Genomic DNA, 9,779 nt, shown 5'->3' on the forward strand with positions numbered 1-9,779 from the left:
CCATTGTGACATTAGAAAGTGTCACATTTATCTTGCAAGTGTACTCTTCTTCAACGTTTGCTTTACTTCCTGGATTTTTCCCACATGGAAATTCTGACCAATCAAGAGCAGCTTTCTCACACAAGGCATTTGATCTGGTCCTCTTGTAAATGCTGCCGTGAGAACACGAACCAACTCTAGGCAATTATACAACTTTGGAACAAAGTGAGTCCCTGATTCAGACCAAAGCAAGACAACTCTAGGTCTGAAAGCACCGTTAAATAACACCAAGGTACCAAGAATCCTGAACGCAACCAGTTTAGGTGCCAGAGCTTATTTGGTAGAAAAGGGGTATGAGGGCAAACGGGTGTGTGTTGAACATTTTGGAGAAAGTTAACAGTCTCTTGCATTCTGTATCTGCAAAGCACTCACATTTGTTGTAATGGAAAAAAAGGTTTTCAGGAAAAAGACAATTTCATTTAAAGTTGAACTTCCTGCAGTATGAATCACTTTCAACCAGCAAATTAAGTATTTAAATGGACATTTACTGTCATGATGTCTGTTGCCCTGTCTGCTTGCCTCCCCTTTCCAGACTTTGTCATTCCCCACTTGTCCACCTGATGCCCTCAGACTTTCCCATCATTTGCCAATCACCTGATCCTGCTCCTCTCTGCACACCTGCCCCCATTTTGCCTCACACCTATCCCTTCTTCCAACATATTTATATATGTAAACAGAACTCCCTCTGCACAGCCAGCCTCAAGGATCAGGTGCTGGTCAGCCTCAGATAAAATCATAAACTGAATCACTGTGATGTTATTGAGAGCGAACAACACATTTCGCCGGTGGCTTCTTCAGGTTCGCTCAACAAATTCACATGATCGCTCACAGGTGTGCTTGATATACATGGGGTCACGTGACAAATTATCTCAGTTATTTCACTTTTCTTTTTCAATGTTTTTTCTGTCGCATTCTTCAAAAACATTTTTCAAAAGATAATTTACAATTCATCCCAAAAGCAATTACATTTACACAAATCACATAGATAAAAAACAAACAAACAAGATTCAAGAGCTACAGGAATAATATGTGCTTTAACCTCAACTCATTATGTAGAAGACTGAGATTACATTTTATCAAGAAAGATAGCCTGCAGGTCCTGCTTCTTTTATATATTTTCTTTTATATATGTACATATGTACTGGCCAATCTCCTGCCTTCTTGTTTTTCTCCACCATAGCCTCTTGTGAAGGCTCTTTAATTCTCTTCTGCCAGCATCTGAATTTGTTTTTCTTCCCTGTTGCACCAGAAATGTGACATTTACAGTGTATAAAAAAACATTAGTGAGAACCATTTAGCACCGATTTAGTTGTTCAGTCTTCATGCGGCCCAGCAAGAAATATCCAGTGCATACAGTTTCAGGTGACTCTAAAGCAAACTGATGAAAGGAAAGCATGCGGGGAAGATGTTCCCCTGCAGTTCTTAGTATCTAGACTATTTCTGTCACACTAATTATGTAAATGACAGTCCTTTTTCATAGCAGTTAGCCTCTTTTTGATTTCCTCCATTTAAATTATGTGTGAGGTCTTTATCATTGTAGAAAGGTTCCGGTATAGATAGACTCTGACTCTACACATGCTTTTTCAATAATACCCAACTGCACGACAGAGATGAAGAGAAGAAAAGCTGCTTTACAAGAAAAGAAACAAAAAACAACAAAAAAACAAACACCACGTGAAGATTTGCAATTCAGATACCAACACTGATTTTAGAGTCATTCCCGGTTTGTTTTGGCAATTAGCATCACGCTTTTCGCTCCATCCTCTCAATCTGGGAGTTAATAAGAGTGGCTCAAAATCCAATCAGAGCTGATTGCTTAGGCTCTGTATCACGGCAGCTCTCTATATTCTGACACTTACTTTGACTCCCTCTCAGCTCAACTTAACTGTCCAAGTACAGCGGACAGGGGCCTGACATTAATGAGGTGCAATCAGCGAGTGGCCAGCTGTTAAAAAAAAAAGAAAGTTAGGGACGAGTTGCTGCGCAAAGCTCTTTCTCAGCATTATTTTCTCCCGGCCGCCTCCTCACACCTCCCTAAGGGATGAAAACCCACAGCAGACAGCCGCTGGTGATGGCCTGTTTCAGGGAGCAACCAGCTGTGTTACAACAAGCCACACGCAGCTTCTGTCAGGCAACATCAGCCAATCAGGATGTATGGTAATGAGTGCGGGAAGGCAGAGTGGTTCAGGTTCAGGAACGGGTGCAATTAGATTAAAAAATGGAGAGCTTGATAGCGGGAAGGAGAGGAGGATGGACAGGAAAGATAGAGGAAGGGTGGTCAAAACAGAGAGGAAGAGAGGGAAAGTTAGAGAGACCACGATCGCGACGGCGCTTGGCCCCAGATGCATGACGGCTGGGATCCCAGCAGCGCGCTGTACAAGGCGACATTTACTGCAGGCCAAACAGCTGGGGCGCGTGGGAGAGCGCCAACACAAAGAGCTGGATGCAAAACGAGAGACCAGGGAGAGGAGAGGAGGGAGGGGAGTGAGCGGAGGTCTGGTTGTCTGTACGAGCTGTCACAAGACGTGGGAAATGTGGCTATGGTTAATTAGAGTCAATGAGACTATACAGAACGAAACGTTCAGATCCATGGGAAAAGTCAAGGTACAGAAGTTCAATGCCAGGTCAGAGAGGGGGCCAGTGTGGGTGGAGCAGACTGGGGAGACGATGCCAGCTGGTTCTTTGTGTGTTTGGTCTCAGGTAGAGTCAGAGATGCTAACAAGACTTTCAGATAATAGCAGAATAGGCCAGGATGAGGTGTCTTTGGGTACACATTACTCAATATTCTGATTCTGGATATGCCTCCGAAATCTGTGAAACTTTAATATCACTGCACCGTATAAATAAATTCTAAGTTATTTAAAAAGGTTTGTGTTCACGCCATACAAACAATCAGTGTGGTTATATTTCCCACGGTGTAAACACGAGGGCAACAGGGCCAAATTCAGGTCAGGCAGTCATCCCACATTTAAACTCCTGACACCAAACAGCACGCTCTCACACACACCCAGTGCTGATGTTAGAGTCTTGTTAATGTGTGTAACACAGCTCTGCATAACGTCTGTGTCATTTATTACATTTGGCTGGTGCAAACAAGCTCCTGTGTTGCTGTGATAGTTAAACGTGGACCTGTCGTTCTGCACATACGTAATATGTAATTATCATACATGCTCTCCCACTCTCTGCTGTTCTGCATGTCTTTACATTCACAGTGGCATTTCATACATTATTTATCGAAGAAGCCATCAAAGCGTTTTATCACATATGTTGGTATGATTGTGGATGTGACAAAATATAATTTGAATTTGTTGTTTTCGATGCATAATTATATGCACATTACTTACAAGCCGAGACGACAGGAAACCAACATAAGACAGAAAATATTTCATGCTTACTGACTCAGGTTGAGTTCATAATTGGCCTCATGCAGGAAGTGTCACACAAACAAATTTCTCTTATTTTTGTTCATATCTAAGATTTGATTTAATTTTGTTAGTCCCTACTGAGTTCCAGGATTCAACAATGTTCTCTCTCAGTCTTAAAAATTCAATTCGTAGCCCCAGCTACTATTTGCTTAAATCACTAAACTCAACAAGCTTACATAAGGAACTGGCGTCTATTTGGGACAGGCCTTTAATTCCTTTCACGCAAAACTGTTGCTCAGCAAAGATGGGAAATATATATTTTTTTTTATTGAAACCAGTATGAATATTACTAACATATCAATTATGTGTCATATAACAACACTTGCATCACGGCACCCGGCGCACCGCGTCTTTTGATTGGTAGACCCTTACGGACTAAAGGAACATGAATAACTTAACGGGTAATTGAGGAATGGACACATATTCTGACTTTATGACAGCTTCAGAGGAAGGCACTTATTTTTTCTTAATGCCAGTAAATCTGAATGAATTACAGTCTTCTCTGGTGCTCATTGTTTCAGTAAAATGAAATGAACAGAGCTAACGATGTGTAGCATCTCCATGTTGACAAAAGATGAAACATTTGTATGTGTGATGTAAACAGCCAACTAATGTTAGCTCAAGTGTGTAGTCAACAATTGGGTTTTATACCTCCAAAGAACTTCTAAAAATGAACTGCTTGGCAGCCAGACTGAGCGTGTTATTTAGACAGGCCTTAATTTTCAAAATGTGTAGCCACACTGGGCTAGTAAAAGGGACTGGGCGTTTAATTGGGACCAGGCTTTTAATTGAAGTTTTTCGGTAATTGAGGAACATTATTTCTATTTTTGAGGACATTTTACACAATGTGAGGTACTTTCACTTTAAGGGATGCATGATATTGGATTTTTTTGCCGATATCCCATCTCATTTGTCCGATAACTGATACTGATCAACATGTCCATTTCTTTTCCCCACCTAAGTTTAATGATCATCAAGTCTCTTCTGTAGTGGAATTAACATCATACTATGCATGCATACTCTTATCTTGATGGCCCACCAGCAGATGGAGACATGAAATACAATGCTTTTCAATGTATGTAATATTCATTCATTGTGCAAATTAAGAAAAATCATGTTGGCTGATTCTGATAGTCAGACATGGGGGAAAGTCACAAATGTGCAAGTCACAAGCAAGTCTCAAGTCTTTACCTTCAAGTCTCAAGCAAGTCCCAAGTTAGTTGTGGTGAGAATCAAGCAAGTCAAGTCAAGTCCCTGCTCAGGTCAAGCAAGTCACAAGTCAAGTCATATGTCACATACAGCAAACATCTCCTCATGATCCGCTAGCTACATGTCCTCTGAATATGCTGTGGAAAAAGTCCGGTCTCTGTAGGCAGCCCTGGCTCCTCAAATGGCAACAAAAACATTTGGGTCCAGGCTGCACCAACCAGCCAGCGTGAGACCAGCGAAAGCTAGCTCCATTGAGTTTGATAATATTTTTTAACGTAAACAGAAGTGACACCCAACGGTGCTTAGTGTGCCTTTAATACTGAATTAAAGCCAAGTCCTTTCGAGTCATCTGTCTCAAGTCAAAGTGAAGTCTCAAGTCATCATATTTGCGACACAAGTCTGACTCGAGTCAAGTCATGTGACTCGAGTCCCCCATCTCTGCTGATAGTTAATTTTAAAGCGGATATCGCCCGATACCGATGACGTGCAGATGTTATTGTGCCTCCCTACTTTGCTTAAATATTTGATTTAATGCTACATTCTACTTCTGCTCCACTTCAGAGGGAAATACTGTTATTTTTACTCCATTATAAGTATTTGATGACTTTAGTGACTAGTTTATTTACAAATAAATAAAGCATTGTCGCCTCCCAGCAAGAGGGTTCCTGGTTCGAACCCAGGGTGGGGGGTTTGGATCCCAAGGTGGGATCTTCCTCCAACAGTCCAAAGACATGCAGACATGCTATGTTAATTACCCCGCCTCTCGCCCAATGTCAGCAGCAGTAGGCTCAAGCCCCCCCCGTGACCCCTAACAGGACAAGCAGTTATGAAAAATGAATGTTGATTTCACCACTGCAGAAGTTTTCCTTCTTGCAGCCTGTTTTGGTGGCATCTCTCCAATTCTTGGCCATATGCCCAAAGTCTTTGCACACGGCACAACACCTGCCCTTATAGAGTGTGTAGGGGGTGTTACATATGCTGTTAGGTTACGCATGATCAAGTGGGATTCATCATTCAGCACAACTGGGTAAGAGTAGATTTGGACAGTTAAGAATGTTAAGTGACTTTTTTCTCTTAAAGGGAAATTTCGGTTTATTTCAACCCGTCTCCTATCGTCCTAAATTTGGTTCAAGTGACTAGTGACATACAGATAATAGTTAGCATGTTAGCCGTTAGCCTAGATACAGCCGAAGCATCAGACCTGTTAAAACGTAAGTGGACGGGCATCCCTTCAAGTGCAAAGTTAGTCCACTAAACAAGCTTTTTTTCCACAAAGACTGCCTCATATCGTTAGGGTTAATGTCAGAGAACATATAGAAAACGACATGTAAACGTGTTGTCTCACCTTACCGGTGTGCTGCCATGTTTGTTTACAATGTAGCTCTGCTTTCCAAAGCGCGGCCGAAATATCGTGAGAACAAGCAGCGATCTCATAGCATGCCTGAACAAGCAGCAACAGCTGGAAGGCAGAACCGGACGGTCGCCTGAACTGAGGAGGAGGAAAGAGAGCGAGGCGCAACAGGTAACGTTTGAGGACAAGAGAGGAGGAATGGCTGCCATAAGGCTTTAGCTCTGGAGATTGGTGGTGTACCTGTGAATGCTGTGCCCCAATGCCCACAGAAGAGGAATGCCTCTGTTGCAAGGAATGGGAGCGGTTGCNTGATGCTACGGCTGTATCTAGGCTAACGGCTAACATGCTAACTATTATCTGTATGTCACTAGTCACTTGAACCAAATTTAGGATGATAGGAGACGGGTTGAAATAAACCGAAATTTCCCTTTAAAGAAAATTAAGGATACATATAAGCAAAACTTAAGAGGATGTTGCTGCAACAGGTCCATTGTTTTATTCACAGTAGACTTTTTAAGTGTGTTCAGACTGACTGCAAAGCAAATATCAGAGGTTGAAAAATGTTTGCACTTGAGTGAGAAATTTGGACAAATCTAACATTTTATGACTCAAATTCATGAAAATACAGAGATAAGAAGAAAATGAGAGCATTTGTTAGAAAGAACAATATACCTACACTCCGCCATATATTGTATAATGGAGGTAGCTACCGTGACGTGACCCATTGGTTTATGTTTTCCCATTCTGAAACCTTGAATATGGCATTATGACCGTTGCTGTTTTGGATTTTGGAGCCAGAAGTGAACATATTGAGCAAGGGTGGATCAGACTGAGAAGCTGAGGACACTAGCTGCAGACAGCCTGTCACTCAAAGTGGCCACGCCCTTGATAATGTACAACTTTAAGCCTTAATAAAATTGAAATGGGAGTTATGTAAGAATCCCACCCCCGTACAGCTGTGATGAACAGGGAAATTTAACATGGGGGTCTGTGAGGATTGACTCACTTTTGGAGCCAGCCTCCAGTGGCCATTAGAGGAACTGCGGCTTTTGGCACTTCGTGTTGGCTTCATTTTTCAGTCCTTTAGGTTGCTGCTTCCACTCTGCACATACTGTGTACCATCCATGTGTATATTGCTGTTACATATGGCAGCTTGTGGCAAACAATTACAGTCAAATTTTGTGAATAAAAAGTGTTTGTGCTCAATGTAAAAGCACCTTATGAACCTCGGTTATAGTAACAGTTGATAATGTTGGACTGCACAGGTTCCCGACTTTTCCTTTAAATGTCTTTTGTTTAAAAAAAAAAAGGACACATCAGGTTAAATCTCTAATCTGATTTCTGTCCTACCAATATCTGTAATTGATTGTAACTGTAGGCTCAGTCCTTTCAGAATGAGATGACTGTAATCCTTTTGCAGCGAGTCTGTCACTCCCCAGCCTTTACACCTCGACAAACCACACTTCCTCTGGCAGACGAATTCAACCAAAGCTCATATGTGTGACATTGTTCAACCATTTCGTGCAGGCTGTGTAACACAATGGTGTGGCATGCTTTCAGCGTGCTACACTACATCATCAGGACTGCAACAGAGGAGGAAAAAGGATTTCTGGAAGAAGCCTGCTAGCGCCAATCAGGAGGCAGCTCCTGTGATGTAGCTAGAGAGCTGATTCAGTTCGGATCCCAACTCTTCCTCCCGGGCACAAATCCAGAGGTTCATTGTGAAACCACGAAAGAAGCAGGAGAGGAAGAAGGGGAGGGGAAAAAAATCATATGCTGTCCCCTTGGGGAAAGTGAGTGCTTTGGCTAAAAATACTCCTCCAAATTTCTCAATCACGCTCTGTCCTACTGCGCCACAATGCAGGAGCTTTAGAAGTTAAAAAGCGTGGAGGAATTAACACAAAGAAATAGGCCGCCATCGCACGTAACGTGAAACGTATTCGTCCCCCCTCCCTCTGCTCCTAATCCCTCCCTTCTCCCCCTTCCTCCACCGCTGGCTGCCTTTAGAAATGGAATTAATCCTTCTGTGATCTGTGATTTTGTTTTTTCTTTCCTCCCCTCTTCATTTTGGTGCAACACGAACACCCTGTCCTTTCCCCAGAGGGATGCTATTGCGTGTGCGCATGGTTCACGAGGCGGTAGATATTAAGTGGAAAATGAAACCGTCTTTGCTTGCTCTCTGATCCCCTTAGTTGAGATGAGTAAATAAGGAATGGTTTCAATTAGGCAGTGGGAACACAGCCGCTGGCGACTTCTTAAGTTGCCTTTAATCGCTGTGTGAGCTGCTAATAATCTCATCCAGAGGCCTTTAAATACACAGGCTCTACATTTATTTATCAGACCAAATTTTATTTATCATGCTGTCCCCAGAGCAAAGTGTTGCCCAGTGCTAAATTTCGCCTCATGCTGTTGTAAGGATGTTTACTATGCCCTGAAATCGTGTTATCCAAGGCGAATCTCTTTGTTTGCGTGGATGAGAGCAAATTAGCTGCCGTATAACCGCTGTATGCAAGTGTCAGCGTTGATGTTTTATACTGCGAATATTTAGGCCTTTGAAGGGAGTCTGTGGTCGATCACACAGGCAATCTGGTAAACCTTACATGGCAAACTGGCAGCCAATTACTTCACTCAGTCTTTTTGTTTACCCTGGAAGAAAATTCTCTCTCATATCAACAGAGAAGAGCCCTAAACTCACAGAAACAAATCGCTTCATGACAAATAATGAGAAAAAAGGGGCTTCTGGCTGACAACCAACAAATTGGTTTTCTGGAAAATTGTGTTAGTGCAGAGCCGTCAAACAGACACTGCCATTAAACACAGAGGAGGAAACAACAGAAGGGGGATGTATGTTTGAATGTATGAAGAGAGAGCGATAGCTGTGTCGTCAGTCTAATGGAAAGATCAGTTGCTCTCACTGTTCATGCTGAATGACAAGTCAGGGGTCAGGATAACTTTTATGTTGTATGAGTAGCAAGAGCTGTTTGAACCAAAGCCCTGCTGTTGTGCAGTTAGTGCCAGTTAAAGTGAAGAACTCAACGTCCACACATGTAGAGGAAGTGCTGATTGCTGTGGGGATGCAGCTCAGCCCACAGATGACTTGTCAACCAAATAAGATCAGATAAAACTTTATTGATACCACACTGGGGAAATTCACGACATGGATATTTATATTCTATACATGGATGTATAAAAATAATGGATGTAGCCACCATGATGTCACGTTTTGAAGCCTCAAGTTTGGCTTTTTGACCATCGCTATCTTGGATGTTTGGAGCCAGGAGTGACCATACTTGGAGGAGAGGGTGGAGCTAATCCTTACACTAGCTGCTAGCTTGGTTAGCACGGTGCATTTAAAGCTTATTGTAATAATGCTTATCAGTGTTTCCCACAGAATTAGATTCTATATGTGGCGGTAGCTTACGATGGGGGGTGGGGCGGTCAGCAAACTCTCTGTTTTGCAAGTTTTGCTAACTGCGTTTTATCAGGTTTATCAGGTTTTTTGCAACTCCATGAACACACTGCAGGCAGTACTGTTGGGGGTCACGGGGGGGCTGGAGCCTATCCCAGCTGTCATTGGGCAAGAGGGGTTCACCCTGGACAGGTCACTAGACTATCACAGGGCTGACACATAGAGACAGACAACCATTCACGCTCACATTCACACCTACGGACAATTTAGAGTCACCAATTAACCTGCATGTCTTTGGACTGTGGGAGGAAGCTGGAGCACCTGGAGGAAACTCACGCTGACACAG

General features: G+C 42.7%; 1 protein-coding gene across 1 annotated transcript in view; it reads right to left on the reverse strand.

The window, feature by feature from the left end:
* LOC126391165 (raftlin-like) overlaps positions 1-9,779 on the reverse strand; it is a 165,989-nt gene that overhangs the window by 93,499 nt on the left and 62,711 nt on the right. The window lies entirely within an intron of this gene.

The sequence above is a fragment of the Epinephelus moara genome, chromosome 6, assembly GCF_006386435.1.
Source record: "Epinephelus moara isolate mb chromosome 6, YSFRI_EMoa_1.0, whole genome shotgun sequence".
NCBI lineage: Eukaryota > Metazoa > Chordata > Actinopteri > Perciformes > Serranidae > Epinephelus > Epinephelus moara.